We start from the raw sequence: 19,673 nt of genomic DNA, 5'->3' as shown, positions 1-19,673 counted from the left end.
CGAGAATAAACCTTCAATGGTGACATATTCTAGTTTTATCAGTCATGTACAATTCAATATAAATAAGGGCATCAGATCCTTCAGGAAGCTGAGGGAAAGGAGACTAGGGACCAGAATGCTGAAGTGTTAGAAAGGAAAGAGCGTCACTGACTGGGGAAATGATCCCCCCACCCAAAAAAAGACAAACGTTGCCTGTTTCCAGTGGTGGCTCTGGAATGTCCATATGAGAAGGCTCTAAGGATGGTCATTTGAATGGATGGGAAACAGCCATAGCTATCGCATAGCAAGCTCTGGGGCTTTACTTAGATTTGAGTAGCTGGGGGTGGTGCTTGTGAGGATTATGGGGGGCATTAAGTATCTTCTCCATCTCAGCCATCCCTTCAGCTCCTGTACAAACCTTTGTCCTCCCAGGACTTGAAACCTCTTGGAGATGCTAAAGTGTGCTGTGATCCTGAGTTCTGGGAGATGTGACTTGTAATCTGGGAGATGTCCTTGACCACGGGGGCACCCCACCACACCTCCCATGGGACCAGTGGAGCACACTTTGTGGGAACTGCAGGGATTTGGTAGATTATCTTAAAGTCTGGGTTTGGGAAGGAGGAGGAAAAATGGGATCAGTGTCTAAGGCTGTGTGAAGGGCATTAGGAGAAGCACAGGGGCAGAGGAAGGGAGTCCTCGGGAGGAATGAGGCGCTCTTGGAGCTGGAAAGGGCCAGGGATCATCGAGGACCTTGCTAGTCAAAGTGAGGTCCAGGGACCTTGTGCCTTTTTCGTTCAGAAGGTCATTCAACAAACACTGAGTGACTAGTCCAAGCCTAGCACTGGGGATACAGAAATTAAGAGCAGGCAGAGAAACACATAGGAAACTTCACCTCAGTGTGGGAAATGCTAAAATAAGGATGCTGAGTTTGGGGACTTCCCTGGAGGTCCAGTGGTTAAGACTCCACTCTTCTACTGCAGGGGGCACGGGTTCAATCCCTGGTCTGGGAACTAAAGATCCTGCATACTGTGTGGCACGGCCAAAAAAAAAAAAAAGGTTGCTGAGTGTGGGCGGATATGGGCAGACTAAAGAAGGTCCCCCAACCTGGGGGGGTGGGGTGATTGGGGTACACTTCCTGGACTTGTGCCCGTACAACTTGCCCAAATTTCCTTTCCCGATCCCACGCTGCTCCTGCCGTCAGCACCTCTCAGTCTGCCTAAAATCATCCTCCTCTGATCATTTCACTCTTTGTGTGCCCAGGTTTCATTTCATCAACTAAATTGGGCTCCTCTTGTTCCCTCCCACTGTAACACCTAGTAGGCCCTGAATCCTCAGTATGAGAGAGTGAGTGAATAATGAATTGGCAGATGGATGATCTGGTACAGTTGATAAGTGTACTAGGGAATAGTGAGTCCCCTCCTTCTTCCTATCATCTATCAACCTGCTTTGCAGACAGACCCCTTATCCATCTCTTCCTATCTATATATGATTTTTGAAATATGATTATTTCCTCATTTATGGGTTCTTTAGAAGCAGCATGTAGAACAAGCCAGGAGGCCTCACATAAGGAAGTGGTTAAAAGCACAGACGCAAGCCAGACGTCAAGGTTCAAATCTTGGCTTCGTTATTTACTAGGTCAGTGCCTTGGGACATGTTACTTTACCTCTCTGTGCCTCAGTGTCCACAACTACCAAATGGATAATAAGAGTACCATGCTCATAGGGCCACTGGGAGGTTATGCAAGTTGTTATCTGTAAAGTGACTAGAACAGTGCCTGGCCCTTGGTAAGTACTATGAAAAGGTATGCTGTTCTTGACAACTTGTGTGCTGGACCTGTGATTCACTTGCCTGGTCTCAGGTAGTCAGGAAGGCTGAGAACATCCTCTAGAATGGTGAACAGAGGAAGGTTGATCTTTCCCCACACACATCATAGAATTCAAGCTGGAGGTAAACGGTCTTTGTCCCCAGCAGGTGGCCACTGGGCTGTGGGCTTGCCTGGGGCCATCACAGTCTAGTAACCACTTTCATAAGAACTAGAAAGACCTTCTTCTCCTGTCCCCATCGTGGGTTCTGTGACTGAGTCTTGTCAGGAAGCTCCCTGACCTCCTCCACTTTGAAGCCCTTGGGGCTGATGGCCTTTCCACTTCCTCTCACTGCTAATTGGCAGTCGGTGGGTTGGCTTTGGGAGGCAGATGGTGATACTTGGGCTTGGCTGGCATTGAAACTATTTTGTAGAATTCGGATTTCATGAGTTTGCAAGGCCGAAGGGCCAATGCATTTAACTTGGGCATCCTCTGGACCTTGATTGCATCTGTTTCTTCTAAGTCAGTGGAGCTCCCAGCTGCCTCCTACCCACCTAGTAGGAAAGGAATCAGGGTGTGCACCCTGACATCTGAGACTGAGCATTTCTTACTCTGGGCCAGCTCAAAGACACTTGGCTAACTCTCTGGCTCTGAGATGTTCTTGGAAACTTGGGGGATTTTGTACTATGGCTTTCTGGCGAGGCTGCCTCTGATCTGGAGGGAACAGGAGATGTTTCTGCCTTCCAACCCAGGGCTCAACTCAGCAGAAGGATGCACTCAGTCTTGGGGAGCAAGAGGCCAAGTGGTGCCGCTCTCCAAGCCTGGGATGTTATGGAGGAGCTGTACAGATGCTGTCAGACCAGAGGTCAAGGGTGGAGTGAGCTGAGACCTCCACTTCCAGGGGCTGACTGTGGGGTCACAAGGACCATGCAAAGTTTTGGTAATGCTGGGGTTCCTAATAACTGCCAGGAGATGTCAATTCAGACAGTTGTCACCTCCAGCACCCTAGACACAGTGTTTGCTCGTTCATGTGGGGAATTGGCACCCACCTGACCTCGACGATTTACCGTTCCATATTCTGCAAAGGAGCAATGACACCACAGTATATCCTGTTCTTCACAGAAGACCCTCAGGAGTTTCCTTCTTTTTAAAAACCTTTTATTTTGAAATAATTTCAAACTTATAGAAAAGCTGCAATAATATAAAGAATTCCCATATATCCTTCAGCCTGTTCACATTTCGCTGCATTTATTCTACCTCTTTCCATGTATATGTGTGTACATATATGTGTGTGTATATATACAGAATTTTTTTCTGAACAACTTGAAAATAAGTTGTAGACACACTTACCCCTTAATACTTCAGTTTGTGTTTCCTAAGAACAAATTATTTTATTACGTAACCACAATATAAGTATCAAATTCAGAAAAGGTAACATTGATCCAATGCTATTATCTACTCTACAGTTTGTATTCCAGTTTCACCAGTTTCCAATAATGTATTTTATAGCTGTTTTCCCTTTATCAAGGAACTCATCCAGGATAAGCATTACATTTTATAGATAGGCGCCTTTAACGTCTTCACTCTAGAATTGTTCCTCAATCTTTCTTTGTCTTTCATGTCCTCAGGAGTTTTCTAAACGAATTTAAATCTAAAAGCATTCTCGTGGCTGTCACTTCTCTAAATGCTAACTCAAAAAGAAAAGACCTTTTCAGTTCCTTACCTTTGAAGCCTCAAGACAGGTGGGTTTGACAACAATCTATTTTGGTCACGCCTGGGCATTTTTGGCTTATCCATCTACACTGGTCTCAAATGATCCTGGGGTTTGCTCTTGGGTACACAGTAGATGCTAATAAGTATTTGCTGATTTGCCAGGAGAGAAAGTGGATTTGACTTCTGGATTAAATAACCTAAACGACATTCCAGGAAGGGTTTTGCTAGAGAGACAAAGTGTTGGCACTTCCAGAGGTGAATACCTGGGGCATCAACCCAAGGACAGCGGCAGGCTTGGAGTTCTTTATCTTATTTCTGCTAGGCACTAAGTACACTAAGGCTCTCCTCAAATTCCCCTGCAGGAGAGTCAGGAAGCTCCATTGCAGGTTCAATTCATCACATGGAGGGAGTGAATCACAGTGATGTTAGGATCCTACAAACTTTGACATGTATTTTTTTGCGGTACGCGGGCCTCTCACTGTTGTGGCCTCTCCCGTTGCGGGGCACAGGCTCCGGACGCACAGGCTCAGCGGCCATGGCTCACGGGCCCAGCCGCTCTGCGGCATGTGAGATCCTCCCGGACCGGGGCACGAACCCATGTCCCCTGCATCGGCAGGCGGACCCTCAACCACTGCGCCACCAGGGAAGCCCTGACGTGTATTTTTTTGACCTCCTGCCTGGAGTCTATAATTTGGATCATCTCCTTAGGAACAACAGAGAATAGAGCTTTGAAGTCAACTTCTTCATAATAGCCAGCCTCCAAGATGGCTCCAACCTTGCCTCCCCTGGTATCCCCCCCTTTTATGTAATTAGTCCCCTCCCACATGAATCAGGGCTAGCCTATGTAGAATGTGGTGAAAGTGACACATATGAGGCTAAGTCGTAAAAGATAATGCAGCCTCCATCTTGGTCTCCTGGCTAGTTTGTTTTAGAGGAAGCCAGCTACTTTGAGGACACTCAGGCATTCCAGTGGGGAAGCCCATGTAGAAGGGAACTGAGGCTCCCAACCAACTAACTTGCCAGCTATATGAGTGTCATCTTAGAAATGGATCTTGTAGCTCCAGCCAAGCCTTCAGATGACTGCCACGTAGACCATCATCTAATTGCAGCCTCATGAGAGACCTGGAGGCAGACCCTCCTATTCAAGGTGCTCCCAAATTTCTGACTCACAGAAACTGAGAGAGATAAGTTACTATTATTTTAACTCATGAAGCTTTGGGAGTTATTTCCTGTGCAGGAATACATAATTGATACATTATTCCATCGGAAATTATAAAGAGGCACATGATCCAGCAATTCCACTCCTAGATATATACCCAAGAGAATTTGAAACATGTTCAAACAAAAAGTTGTACAACATATTCATTGCAGCATTACTCACAATAGCCAAAAAAAGTGGAAACAACCCAAATGGTCACCAGCTGATGAAGAGATAAATGAAACGTGGTACATTCATACAGTGGAATATTATTTGGCCATAAAAAGGAATGAAATACTGATACATGCTGCAACGTGGATGAACCTTGAAAACATTAGGCTAAGTGAAAGAAGCCAGCCACAAAGACCACATACTGTAAGATTCATTTGTATGACACATCCAGAATAGGCAAATCTATAGAGAATAGAAAGTGGATTAGTGGTTGCCTAGGGCTGTGGAGGTACAGGGTTTCTTTTTGGAGTGGTGATGAGAATGTTCTAAAATTGGTTGTGGTGACGGTTGCACAACTCTGTGAGTATACTAAGAGTCATTGAATTGTTCACTTTAAATAGGTAAATTGTATATGTGAACTATATCTCAATAAGGCTGTTATAAAAAAATTATAAAGAGACAAGCTATCCTAGGGACCTCATAGGGGTTTAGTTCCTGTTCTTTTCAACTAAGATATTAGTGTCTCTTTTGCCAGGTGCTTAGAGAAGGTCCTAAGAGATTTACCTGGCTACATGGTGGAAAAGAACTGCTGGAATTAAAAGGGAGGAGCAAAAGGAATGTTCTGCTAAAATAATTAAAGAATCATTCTAACCTACCAAATGCTGTACAATCAGAGTCATGACTCGTAACCCTGACAAAGATTAGACTTTGGGGAGAAAATTAATAATAGAACCTGGATTCCTAATTAAGTCCTGTTAAGAATGTGATATTCCCACCCTCTAAGAATGGCAACCACTGTCAAGAGCAGTCTTCTTCCTTTGCCTGCTGAAGCTTTAGCCCTGCCGAAGCTTTAAGCCTCTCCCCTTTTTTTTAATCGATCCAGATCACTGCTGTTTCAGCCTAGAGCGTCTACTCTGAACTCTCTGAAGTTACAGATTAGAAGTAGTCGTGGGACTTCCCTGGTGGTCCAGTGGTTAGGACTCTGTGCTTCCACTGCAGGGGGTGTGGGTTTGATCCCTGGTAGGGGAACTAAGATCCTGCAAGCTTCATGGCGCGGCCAACCTCCTAGACCCATCTCCTAGAGTAATGGAAATAAAAACAAAAATAAACAAATGGGACCTAATGAAACGTAAAAGCTTTTGTGCAGTAAAGGAGACTATAAACAAGATGAAAAGACAACCCTCAGAATGGGAAAAAATATTTGCAAACAAATCAACGGACAAAGGATTAATCTCCAAAATATCTAAACAGCTCATGCAGCTCAATATTAAAAAAACAAACAACCCAATCCAAAAATGGGCAGAAGACCTAAATAGACGTTTCTCCAAAGAAGACATACAGATGGCCAAGAGGCACATGAAAAGCTGCTCAACATCACTAATTATTAGAGAAATGCAAATCAAAACTACAATGAGGTATCACCTCACACCAGGTAGAATGGGCATCATCAGAAAGTCTACAAACAACAAATGCTGGAGAGGGTGTGGAGAAAAGGGAACCCTCTTGCCCTGTTGGTGGGAATGTAAATTGATACAGCCACTATGGAGAACAGTATGGAGGTTCCTTAAAAAACTAAAAATAGAATTACCATATGACCCAGCAATCCCACTCCTGGGCATATACCCTGAGAAAACCATAATTCAAAAAGACACAAGCACCCTAGTATTCATTGAAGCACTATTTACAATAGCCAGGTCATGGAAGCAACCTAAATGCCCATCAACAGACAAATGGATAGAGAAGATATGGCACATGTATACAATGGAATATTACTCAGCCATAAAAAGGAACGAAATTGGGTCATTTGTGGAGATGTGGATGGACCTAGAGACTGTCACACAGAGTGAAGTAAGTCAGAAAGAGGAAAACAAATATCGTATGTTAATGCATATATGTGGAATCTAGAAAAATGGTACAGATGAACTGGTTTGCAAGGCAGAAATAGAGACACAGATGTAGAGAACAAACATATGGACACCAAGGGGAGAAAGCAGTGGGGGGGATGGGTGGTGGTGGTGGGTTGAATTGGGAGATTGGGATTGACGTATATACACTAATATGTATAAAATAGATAAATAATAAGAACCTGCTGTATAAAAAAATAAATTAAGTTTATTCCCATTTGGCATATGCAGACCTGTACGTTGGGCTCCAAAAAGTTTTGTAATCATTACTTTTATTTATTTTTAAAATTATTATTATTATTTTGTCCATGCTGCGCGGCTTGCAGGATCTTAGCTCCCTGACCAGGGATTGAACTGAGACCACGGCAGTGAAAGAAGCACAGAGTCCTAACCGCTGGATCGCCAGGGAACTCCCATTACTTTTAAAACAATATCTGGCTCTGCTTATTCCTGTTTCCTTTTTCAAAATGTTCTTTTAGAAACAATTCTTTATTTTTCAAAATTAGCATTTATAATTTTAGAGATCAAGCATAATCAAGATGGCCTGTAACTATTTAGCATAAATAAAGGACAGAGAAATTATAGGGTTTTTTTACACTCTTGTAGAGGTTTTTTTATTTAGATATCATTAACATTCAGATTAAAAGTTTTCCCTGTTTTATTGAGATATAATTGACATACAACACTGTATAAGTTTAAAGTGCATGGTATAATGATTTGACTTACACATATTGTGAAATTATTACTACAATAAGTTTAGTTAACATTCATCATCTCATATAGATAAGTATTATTGTTGTTTTTTTTTTTAAGTGACATGGTATTTAAGGTAAATTGTAGCAGCCTTCTACAGATAAGGAAAGTGAGACCTAAGGACATTTAGTGACTTACTCAAGTTGATACAGGTAATATAGTGGGGATTCTCAATCTCAAGTTCTACAGTTACTCCATGTTGCCTATACCCACATGTAATGGCATTGAATAAAAGGGATTCAATATCTCTTTTTTTTCCTATTTATTTATTTATTTATTTTTGCCTGCGTTGGGTCTTAGTTGCGGCGAGTGGGGGCTACCCTTCCTTGTGGTGCGCGGGCTTCTCGTTGAGGTGGCTTCTCTTGTTGCGGAGCACGGGCTCTAGGCACTCAGGCTTCGGTAGTTGCGACATGCAGGCTCTAGGGTGTGTGGGCTTCAGTAGTTGCAGCACGTGGGCTCAGTAGTTGTGGCTTGCAGGCTCTAGAGTGCAGGGTCAGTAGTTGTGGCTCACGGGCTTAGTTGCTCCTCGGCATGTGGGATCTTCCCAGACCAGGGCTCAAACCAGTGTCTCCTGCATTGACAGGCGGATTCTTAACCACTTCTCCACCAGGGAAGTCCCTCAATATGTTATGAATGGCACCCATGCTGACCATACTCAACCGCTAAGTATTGACCTGAGATTGAATTATTCTATCCATCTGAAGCCTTGAATACATAACAAATACATTAATGTGCATTGTAAGAAATGTAATGAATTGTACTCAAATTTCTTTAATTTCTCAACCTCAACCCTTAGTCTTTTATGTTGAAATGAGAAAATTTAGGATCATTTTAATATGAATTTTTACTCTGGGATCCAGAAGTCTTTCAGAGCTCCCACTTACAAAACAGCTAAACAACTGTGGCAAGAACTTACCCAGATTCATCATTTGGCTGTTATTGGTGTCCCAGGAAACCTTTTATTTTTATATATGAAAAAAATGCCTTCTTATCATCATGTATGCTGGTGGATTTCTTTTGGTGGGATGGGGGTGTTAGAAGGAGGGATTTTAAAGAGGTACTTACTGATGTTCGGGGCTGGTACGAGGGTGAGGCAGGTGCAGAATTTAAGGGCGTGACAAAACCCAAAGCAATCAAGATAAATGCCATTTTAATGGGATAGTTTTAAAAAATCAAAATTAATGCAAAGAATCCATGATGAACAAAATGCTAAAATTATAAGTAAAGGCAAGACCCAGCAGGGTTGGGATCAGGAGATGACAAATGATGTGAGTTCTGCAAGTGCAGAGTCAGATTCTGTTTTATTTAAAATTTTGATATTTTGTTCATCACAGAGATTTCTTTTTTTAAAAAGAAAACATTGCAGTGAAATATTATTTATCTTGATTGCTGAATTTTTTGGCACCCCCTTAAATTCTGCACTTGAGGCGAATGCCTCTCTTGCCTTGCCCTAGCCCTGAAGACCTTTCCCAGGGAAAGCTGGAAAGAAGCTCGCACACCACCCACCCCACGTGTGCCTGGCTTTGGTGAGCTGAGCCACACGTGTCTCAGGAAAATTTCTTTCCCTGGTATCACTGATGGTGAGAGGAAACTTGTTTTCACTCTTTCCGTTTGGACACATTTACCTGTTCATGGGGCAGTCTCTGGCTGGTGGGCAGCTTTCCCAGGTGTTGTCATGGAGTCGGCTGACCCCATAGACCAATGCGGGAGGGAATCTTCCTGCTGAGTCTTGACATTCCCCGAATGCAAAGTAAAGTTTCTGAAAGTCCTAATGGAGGCCCAAAGGTACACACTATAAGCTTAATAATACTTGTCAAGTTGAATTAAACTTCTGAATGTTCTCAAATGCTCCACGTTTCTGAGGTTACCTTTCTTCTAACATCCAAATGAGAGACTTGGACATTGTCGTATAAAACTTGGGATGCTCCCGAGGGGAAAGGAGGATGGTTTGCACTGTCTCTGTCCTTTCCTACTCCCAGTTTCTGCTACACTGACTCTCTAACCCTGCAGGACTTCTTGCCCATGCAGCTGTAGTCCTCTCTGGGCAATGCTCTTTGCCCCATGCAGACAGCTTCTCTCCCCACCTCTCCAAGGTACCAGTAAGAAGCCTATCTGTGGAACAGATTTTTCCTGAAGGTTTGTGGGGAGTAGAGAAGGGCATGACAGCACAGTCCAGGACAGGAAACTATTTAAAATTTTAAGAAGATATGTTTGGATAAACAAGACCTAAGATAATTCATTGCCAGCAAATCTGCTATATAAGAAATGCTAAAGGGACATTTCTCAGGGTGAAAGGAAATGATATCTGATAGAAACTTGGATCTCCAGGAAGAATGAAGGGCAAATAAATATAAGAATAAATATTAGAAACCATTTGAAAATACTTCATTTCTTTAAAATACTTATGAATATTTAAAGCAAAACTTTTAACATTGTATTGTGAAGTTTACAACTTATGAAAATGTAACATAATACATATTTTAATATAAAGTGGCACAATATTAATTCTAAATAGACTGTTAAATGTTAAGGATATGTATTTTAATTTCTACAGTGACCACTTAATTTTTTAATTTAATTTAACTTTTATCTTATATTGGAGTACAGTTGATTTACAGTATTGTGTTAGTTTCAGGTGTACAACAAAGTGATTCAGTTATACATGTACATATATCCATTCTTTTTCCGATTCTTTTCCCATATAGGCCATTACAGAGTATTGAGTACAGTTCCCTGTGTTATACAGTAAGTCCTTGTTGATTATCTATTTTATATATAGTAGTGTGTATATGTAAACCTCAAACTCCTAATTTATCCCTCCCGCCCACCTTTCCCCTTTGGTAACCATAAGTTTGTTTTTGAAGTCTGTGAGTCTGTTTCTATTTTGTAAATAAGTTCATTTTTATCATTTTTTTTTTAGATTCCACATATAACTGATATCATGTGATATTTGTCTTTCTCTGCCTGACTTAACTTCGCTTAGTATGATAACCTCTAGGTCCATCCACATTGCTACAAATGGCATTATTGCATTCTTTTTTATGGCTGAGTAATATTCCATTGTTATATATGTACCACATCTTCTTTATCCATACCTATGTTGATAGACATTTAGGTTGCTTCCATGTCTTGGCTATAGTGAATAGTGCTGCAGTGAACACTGGGGTGCATGTATCTTTTCAAATTATGGTTTTCTCTGGATATATGCCCAGGAGTGGGATTGCTGGATCATATGGTAGTTCTGTTTTTAGTATTTTTAAGGAACCTCCATACTGTTCTCCATAGTGGCTGCACCAACTTACATTCCCACCAACAGTGTAGGAGGGTACAGTGACCACTTTAAAAATGCAAAGAAGCATAACAAAAAAAGCTAAAAGATAAAGTAGATTTCTAAAGAAATATTTAATTAACCCAAAAGAAGGCAAGATAGGAAGACAAGAGAAACAAAAAAACACCAGGGGACAAAGAGAAAACAAATAGTAAAATGGTAGACCTATATCCAACCAAATCAATGATTACATTAAAAGTTAATAGTCTGTAACACTTCAGGGACTTCCCTGGTGGCGCAGTGGGTAAGAATCCGCCTGACAATATAGGGGACACTGGTTCGATACCTGGTCCAGGAAGATCCCACATGCCGCGGAGCAACTAAGCCTGTGCACCACACCTACTGAGCCTGTGCTCTAGAGCCCGCGAGCCACAGCTACTGAGCCCGTGTGCCACAACTACTGAAGTCTGCACACCTAGGGCCTGTGCTCCTCAACAAGAGAAGCCACCGCAATGAGAAGCCTGCATACTGCAAGGAAGAGTAGCCCCCGCTCACCGCAACTAGAGAAGGCCCGCACGCAGCAACGAAGACCCAACGCCACCAAAAATAAATAAATAAATTTATTTAAAAAAATAGTCTATAACATTCCAATTAAAAGCAGAAATTGTCAGAACGGATAAAAATGCATGCTTCAACTATACTCTGTCTACAAGACACACAAGAAAAATTGATAGGAAATGAATGGAAAAAGATGTATCCTGTAAACAGTAGGCATAAGAAAGTTGAAGTGGCTAAATTAAGATCAAATAAAGTAAACTTCATGACGGAGACTATTATCAGAGATAAAAAGGGGAATCTCATAATAACAAATAGCACCAGGAAGGTGTAGCAATCATACATAACAGAGTTTCAAAATGCATGAAGGAAAAACAGAATGACAGAATTCAAAGAAATACACAAATCTACTATCATAATTGGATATTTTAACAGCTTCTCAGCAATTATAAAACAACTTGACAAAACATTAGTAAAGATATAGAAGATTTGAACAATACTATCAGCTATCTTGATCTAATTGATATTTGCAGAACAATGGATACAACAGAATGCACATTATCTTCAAGTGTCCCTGATACATTCACCAAGGTAGATTGCATGCTGAGCCATAAAACAAGTGCCAGCAAATTTAAAATGGCTAAAACTGTACAGAGAGTGTTATCTGACCACAATGAAGTTACAAATCAGTAATAATAGGTGTAGACAACTCCAAATACTTGGAACTTAAACAGCACAGATCTAAATAATCCAAACAACCTCAGAAGATATTACAAAATATTTTAACTGAATGATTATAAAACTAAGACATACCAAACTGTGAGACAAAACAAAGCAATTCTTAGAGATATATTTATAGCTTTAAAACCGGACAGTAGAAAAAGGCTTAGGTTTCACTTTCAGAACCTAGAAAAAGAAGAGCAAAGTAAATCTAAAGTAAATGATAAGAAGGAAATAATAAAGAGGACAGAATTTATAAAAGAGAGAGCAGATAAGCAGTAAATAAATTTAACAAACCCAAAAGTTGGTTATTTGAAAAGGTCAACAAAATAAACCCCTAGATGGACCAACAACTTTCCTCCCACCTCACACAAAAAGAGAAGACAAATAACCAACATCAAAAATAAAAGAAAGGATATCACTACACATACTAAAGACATTAAAAGGCTAGTAACAGGATGTCATAAACAATTTTACGTTAATAAATTAAACCATGTAGATGAAATGGACAAATCCTTGAAAATAACATCTTACCAAAAACTGACATAAGGTAAAATTGAAAATCTGAATGTCCCTTTAGCTAGTAAATAAATTGAATTCATTATCAAAAACCTTCCTGCAAAGGAAGCTCCATGCCCAGATTGTTAACTGGTGAATTCTATCAGATCTTAAAGAAAAAATATTACCAATGTAACAAAAACTCTTTCAGAAAATAGAGAAGAAAGAAATACTTTACAATTTGTTTTGTGAGGCCAGTATAACTCTGACACCAAAACTTGCAGACATTGGAAAAGAAATTTAAGAAAGGGGGAAAGGGAGAGGGGGAGGAAGGGATCATAACCTGTGGGGTTTATCTCAGAAATGCAAGACTGGTCTAATATTGGAAAATCAATGTAATTCACCATATTAACAGAAAAAAGAGAAAAAAAATATAAGCATCTCAAGTAGTAAAAAAAAATTTTCAACAATTATTTATGACAAAAACTCTCAGCAAGTTAGGAATAGAAAATAATTTCATAAATCTGAAAAAGCGTATCTATGAAAAATCTAGAGCTAACATCATATTTAATGGTGAAATATTGAATGCTTTTCCCCTAAGATGAATAAGACAAGTATGTCTGCTCTCACTTCTTGTATTCAGCATTGTATTGGAGATCCTAGTTACTGCTGTAAGACCAGAGACATAAAAAGTGGAAAGGAAGAAGTGAAACTTCTATTTGCAGATAGTATGATTGCCTATATAGAAATACTAAGGAATCTACAACAGAACTAATAAATGGAATTAGCGACATCACAGGATACAGTGTTATTATTTTAAAAATCAGTTGTATTTTAATATACCATCAGTAAACAATTGGAAAAATGAAATTTAAAACAACAATTCCATTTACAATAGTATCAAAATCATAAAATGCTTAAGAGTAAGCTTAATAAAAGACAAATCCTGCACACTGAAAACTATAAATTATGCTGAAAAAAATTCAAGAAGACCTAATAAATGAAGAGATATACCACGTCATGGCTTAGAAGACCTGATATTGCTAATCTGTCAATTCTACCCATGTTGATATGGAGATTCAACAAAGTCGCTTTCATAATCCTAGAAGACTTCTTTTTAAAATGATAAGCTGATTCTAAAATTTATATGGAGGACCTAGAATATCCAAAGCAATACCGAAAGAAAAAGAAGATGAAGCAAAAAGTTAGAAGGACTCATGCTACTTGATCTCAAGACTTACTGTAAAGCTATAGTAATCAAGACAGTGTGATTCTATCATAAGGATCAACAAATAGGGTACTTCCCTTGTGGTCCAGTGGTAAAGAATCCTCCTTACAATGCAGGGGACAAGAGTTCGATCCCTGGTCGGGGAACTAAGATCCCACATGCAAGCGGGTCAACTAAGCCCATGTGCTACAACTACTGAGCTCTTGTGCCTCAACTAGAGAGCCTGTGTGCTGCAAACTACAGAGTCCATGCCCTCTGGAACCCACACGCCATAGATACAGAGCCCACGCACCCTGGAGCCTGTGCACCACAACTAGAGAAGAGAAAACCCGCATGCCACAACTAGAGAGAAGGCCACACGGCACAAAGATCCCACATGCCTCAACGAAGATCCCACGTGCTACAACTAAGACCCAACGCAGCCAAAAATAAATAAAATAAAATAAATAAATCTTTTAAAAAAACGGATCAACAAGTAGAGTAATGGAACAGAATAGAGAGTTCAGAAATACACTTATAGGATGGTTTAATGTTTGACGAGGTAAAGCAATCTAATAGAGAAAGGAGAGTCTTTTCAGTTAACAATGCTGGAACAACTGGATATCCATATTTTAAAAAAAGAACCTCAAACATTATCTTCTGTACAAAAATTAGTTTGAGATGGAGCATGGACCTAAATATAGAAACTAAAACTATAAAGCTTCTGTAAGCAAACCTAGGAGAATATCTTTGTGACTTGGTGGTAAGCAAAGATTTTTTTTTTTAGACAGGAAAACGAATAAGCAGGCCATAGACTGGGAGACATTATTTATAAAGAAAGCATTTGTCTGACAAAGGATTGGTATTTGGGACTTAGAAAGAACTCCTATAAGTCAAGAGCAAAAAAGACAAACAACCCAATAAAAAATGGCAAAAATTTGAATAGACATTTCACGAAGGAAGCTAGATGAATGGCCAGTGAGCACTTGAAAATGTGCTCAATGTCATTAGTTATCAGAGAAATGCAAATTAAAACCACAGTAAGGTACCACTACACACCCACCAGAACAGCTTAAATGAAAAAGACGAACACCACCAAATGTTAGCAAAGGTGTTGAACAGTATAAACTTTCCTATCTTGTTGGTAGGAGTGTAAAATCATACAACCATTTTGAAATGAAGGTCTGGCAGTTTCACATGAAACTAAGCATACCCCTACGACCCAGCAATTTTGGTTTTAGGTTATTTACCCAAGAGAAATGAAAGCCTATGTCCACAAAAAGACTAGTATGAGAACGGTAATAACATTTTTCTTTCTTTATTTTTTTATAATGTTTTATTTCTTTATTTTTAAATTTATTTATTTATTTATTTATTTTTGGGTGTGTTGGGTCTTCATTTCTGTGCGAGGCCTTTCTCTAGTTGCGGCGAGCGGGGACCACTCTTCATCGCGGTGCGTGGGCCTCTCACTGTCGTGGCCTCTCTTGTTGCGGAGCACAGGCTCCAGACGCGCAGGCTCAGTAGTTGTGGCTCATGGGCCTAGTCGCTCCGCAGCATGTGGGATCTTCCCAGACCAGGGCTCGAACTCGTGTCCCCTGCATTGGCAGGCAGATTCTCAACCACTGCACCACCAGGGAAGCCCAGCATTTTTCTTTATAAAGCTCAAAACTGGAAACATTCCAGATGTCAGTCAACAGGAGGATGGATAAACAAATTGTGGTGTATTCATGAGATGAAAAGGAACAAACTACTTATTCATGCAACACCATGAATGAATTTCAGAAATATTATGCTGAGTGAAAGAAGCCTTAGGCAAAAGAGTATATACTGTGTGATTGCATTTATATGAAGTTCTAAAGGAGGCAAAACTAATCTATGGTGGAAAAAAATGAGAACACAGTGATGGTGCAGGAAAATTGGGAAGAGTCATGAGGGAACTTTCTAGATGACAATAATGTTTTAGATTTTGTTAGAGGTTTGGGTTACACAGGTGTATGCATTTCACAAACTCACTGAATGATACTGTTAACATGAATACATTTCACTTTGTGTAAGTCTTCCCTCAAAGGAAAACCCATAAATAAGCAGTAAACTTTTGTCAATGATACGTTTACTGAAATGCTAGGGGAAGTTCAACTTACTTTGAAATGCATCCAAAGTAATTCATATATAGATGTTCACTATATAATTATTTCGATTTCCTATGTTTGAAAATTTTCAAAATAAAAAGTTGGAAAAGAAAGTGAATACTAGATTTGTCCAAATATGTTTGTAACGACACTGTTTGCAATGGCCCCCAAATAGAAATAACTTCTATGTCCATCAGTAGTCGAGGGGATAAATCAATTGCATTATAATCATTAAAATGGAAGAGTCTACAGCAATGAAGATATATAACTGTATGCAACAGTATGGTGGAGCCTCACAAATGTAATGTTGAGTGAAAGAAGGCAGATACCGGGACTTCCCTGGTGGTCCAGTGGGTACAACTCCGCGTTCCCAGTGCAGGAGGCCCGGGTTCCATCCCTGATCAGGAAACTAGATCCTGCCTGCATGCCGCAACTAAGAGAGTTTGCGTGCCACAACTAAAGATCCCACATGCTGCAACGAAGATCCCGCGTGCCACAACTAAGACCCGGCGCAGCCAAAATAAATAAGATGATAAATAAAAGTAAATAAATAAATATTAAAAAAAGGAAAGAAGGCAGATACTAAAAGGCACGACCCACTTTAATAATATACAAAAACAGGTAAAATTAGTCCATGCTGTTCAAAGTCAGGATAGTGATTGCCCTGGGGTGGAGTCATGATTGGAAAAGAACACGAGGGCTGGAGTGCTTGACTTGAGTGCTGGTTATATGGGTGCGTGAAAAGTTATCAAGTGGTACACATTTCTCTCTATATCTATTACTACTTCGGTAAAAAAGTTCCAGAAAAAAATGAATGTTAGACCTCACTCCTCTTAAAACAGGCTGCTCAGCCCCACCCCACCCCTGGGAATTCATTGCCAGCCATCTTTCTCCCATCTCTCTTCTCTCAGTTCCCAGGCTCTGACACGCGTGTCTCCCTTACCTGCCAGGGAAAAACTCAGTGCAGAGGAATTTAGTTCTCTACATCTACCTTATTCTAGGCTCCAGAATGGAGCGAACTAGAAAAGGCTCATTAATGACTTACCTAAACCAAGGAGCCATGCAGCCCCAAGATAAATTCCTTTGCTTCCTGATAGCAACAACAACAAAATTGCTGCAGGCGTCCTTTACAAGCAAAATTGTCTTCCCTTTACACAGGTGTCTGCATCTTCCTTTTCTGCCACCTTCACTTTATCCGTCATACCCCTTCTTTTTAAAGCGAGACAGCAGCTTACTCCCTTCACCAAATCTGTGAAGCAATGACTTGCCTCAGAGATTGTTCTGGTGTTTCAGCTCAGGCCCAAGATTCCCTTGACTGGTGAGTCAACCCCTAGACCCCAGCAAAGTCAGAGGTGGGGTTAGGAGTGGGGATGCACAACAGGGGGAAGGGGAGGAGAGGCATGAGGGGAGGGGAGTAGAGTACAGAAGCGCATTGGGGGGCAAATCAATCTCTGCTTCTTCCACCCTTGTGATTGGTTGAGATGTCTAAATGAATACACATCTAAACAAAACAAGAAGACTGTTTAATTAAACATTTCTTCTTTTGATCAATGGGTGAATTTTCAGTCCTCTTGCTACTTGACCCATCAGAAGTGTCTGACAGTTGATTTTTCCCTCTTCCTTGAAAGACCCTTCCAGGTGGCTTCTTATCTCCCTGTCTGTTCCTTCTTGGTCTCCTGCTGGTTCCTCTTCATCTCTTTGACCTCTAAATGTTTAAGCGCCCTGGGGCATGGTCCTTACACCCCACCTCTTTAGTTACTTTCACTCTCCGTGATTTCTCTCAATTTTATAATCTTTTTTTTGGGCTGCTTTGGGTCTTCGTTGCTGCACGAGGGCTTTCTCTAGTTGCGGCGAGCGAGGGCTCCTCTTCGTTGCGGTGCGCGGGCTTCTCATTGCGGTGGCTTCTCTTGTTGCGGAGCACCGGCTCTAGGCGCTCAGGCTTTAGCAGTTGTGGCACGTGGGCTCAGTAGTTGTGGCTCATGGGCTCTAGAGCACAGGCTCAGTAGTTGTGGCGCATGGGCTTAGTTGCTCCGCGGCACGTGGGATCTTCCCGGACCAGGGCTCGAACCCTTGTCCCCCGCATTGGCAGGCAGATTCTTAACCACTGCACCACCAGGGAAGCCTGATTTCACTCAATTTTGTGGCTTAAAAAATACCACCCACACCCTAATGACTTCCACATTTGTGTTTCTAGCCAGATCTCTTCCCCTGAACTCCAGAACTGTTTAACTACCTGCTCACCTAGATCTCTAATAGGCATCTCACATTTATCATATCCAATACTGAGCTCCTGATTTCCCTCCTCCAAACCTGTTCCTCCCACAGTGAGCTCAGTAAATGGCAACTGCATTCTTCCAGATGCTCGGGCCAAAAACTTGGGTGTCATTCCTGACTCCTCTCTTTCTCTCACCTCCCACCTCCCATCTGTCAGGAAATCCTGCTGACTTCACTGCAGAATACATCCAGACTCTGACTGCTCTCACTGCCTTCGTTCCCTCCATCCGAGCCACCATCATTTCTCACTTGGATTATCAACAGCCTCCCAACCTCATCCCCCCTTCAGCCTGATCTCAACACAGCAGCCAGGGTGATACTATTAAAATGCACGTCTGCTCGAAACCCTCCAATGGCTTCCTGATTCACTCGGAGTGCACGCCAGCATCCCTATAATGACCCGCAACGCTCTGCACAGCCTGGCCTCCTCTTTTTACCTCTCTCTCCTCATTTCCCACTGCTCTTTGCCTTCACTGGTTCTAGTCCAGCCACACTGGCCTCCTTGCCATTCCCCAAACACCCCAGCCACACTCCTGCCTCTGTGCCTTTGCACTTGCCCTTCCCTCTGTTTCAAATGCCCTTCCCCCTCCACGACTCATTCTCTTGTCTATTAGAGCTTAAGTCTGGTATCCCTTTCTCAGTAAGGCCTGCCCTGGCCACCCTGCTTAAAATTGTACATTTTCTCACGTCTTCTCTCTCTCTCCTTTCTCTGCCTTATTTGCCTCGCTAGCACTTCTTGCCATCTAATATACATATATTTTCATGTATTTATATTTTTAGAATGTGTCTCTCCCCACTGGAATGTAAAGTCCACGAGGTCAGGGATTTTTATCTGTTTTGTTCGCTGCTGAGTCTCCTGGAACAGTGCCTGGTCTATGTAGGTGTTCAGTATTTGTTGCATGAGTGAATGTTTCCTTCAGAATGGCCTGAGAGGTTCTAACAGGTAAGAGGAGGTCAGTCAGATGAGGGAAGACCAGAGAGGCTTGAAGATACCTGGGAGGGGGTGGAATTTTCTTCAGTCTTTGAAGAATGGGGAGTCCTTGGAAAAGTAAGAAGAAAGAGAGAAACCTTATCATAGTGAGTAAGAACTTGGTTTTGGAGTCAGCTGCTATGGGTTCAAGTCCTGCGTTGGTCAGTTACTAGCTGTAGACAAGCCTCCTAATTTCTCTGGGTGTCAGTTTCTACATCTATAAAGTAGAGATAACCATAGCACCAACATCATAGGGTTTTTTGTTTGTTTGTTTTGTTTTTGTTAATTTATTTATTTTATATATTTGTTTTTGGCTGTGTTGGGTCTCCGTTGCTGTGCATGGGCTTTCTCTAGTTGTGGTGCGTGGGGGCTACTCTTCATTGCGGTGCGCAGGCTTCTCATTGCTCTGCAACAAGAGAAGCCACAGGCTCTAGGTGCGTGGGCTTCAGTAGTTGTGGCACGCAGGCTCAGTAGTTGTGGCACGCAGGCTCAGTAGTTGTGGCTCGCGGGCTCTAGAGCGCAGGCTCAGTAG

At 41.4% G+C, this 19,673-nt stretch overlaps 1 long non-coding RNA gene across 1 annotated transcript in view; it reads left to right on the top strand.

Moving 5' to 3' along the window:
* Positions 1–19,673, top strand: part of LOC113627135 (uncharacterized) — a 55,594-nt gene that overhangs the window by 11,620 nt on the left and 24,301 nt on the right. Inside the window, exon 3 of the long non-coding RNA XR_003435443.1 lies at positions 10,226–10,265. This is a non-coding gene — a long non-coding RNA (uncharacterized LOC113627135). The remainder of the gene's footprint in view (positions 1–10,225; positions 10,266–19,673) is intronic.

The sequence above is a fragment of the Aethalodelphis obliquidens genome, unplaced genomic scaffold (assembly GCF_003676395.1).
Source record: "Aethalodelphis obliquidens isolate GAN/ISIS:26980383/991018 unplaced genomic scaffold, ASM367639v1 scaffold20, whole genome shotgun sequence".
NCBI lineage: Eukaryota > Metazoa > Chordata > Mammalia > Artiodactyla > Delphinidae > Aethalodelphis > Aethalodelphis obliquidens.
Note: the sequence above shows the minus strand (reverse complement) of the source record. Positions and strands in the feature narration are given on the sequence as shown.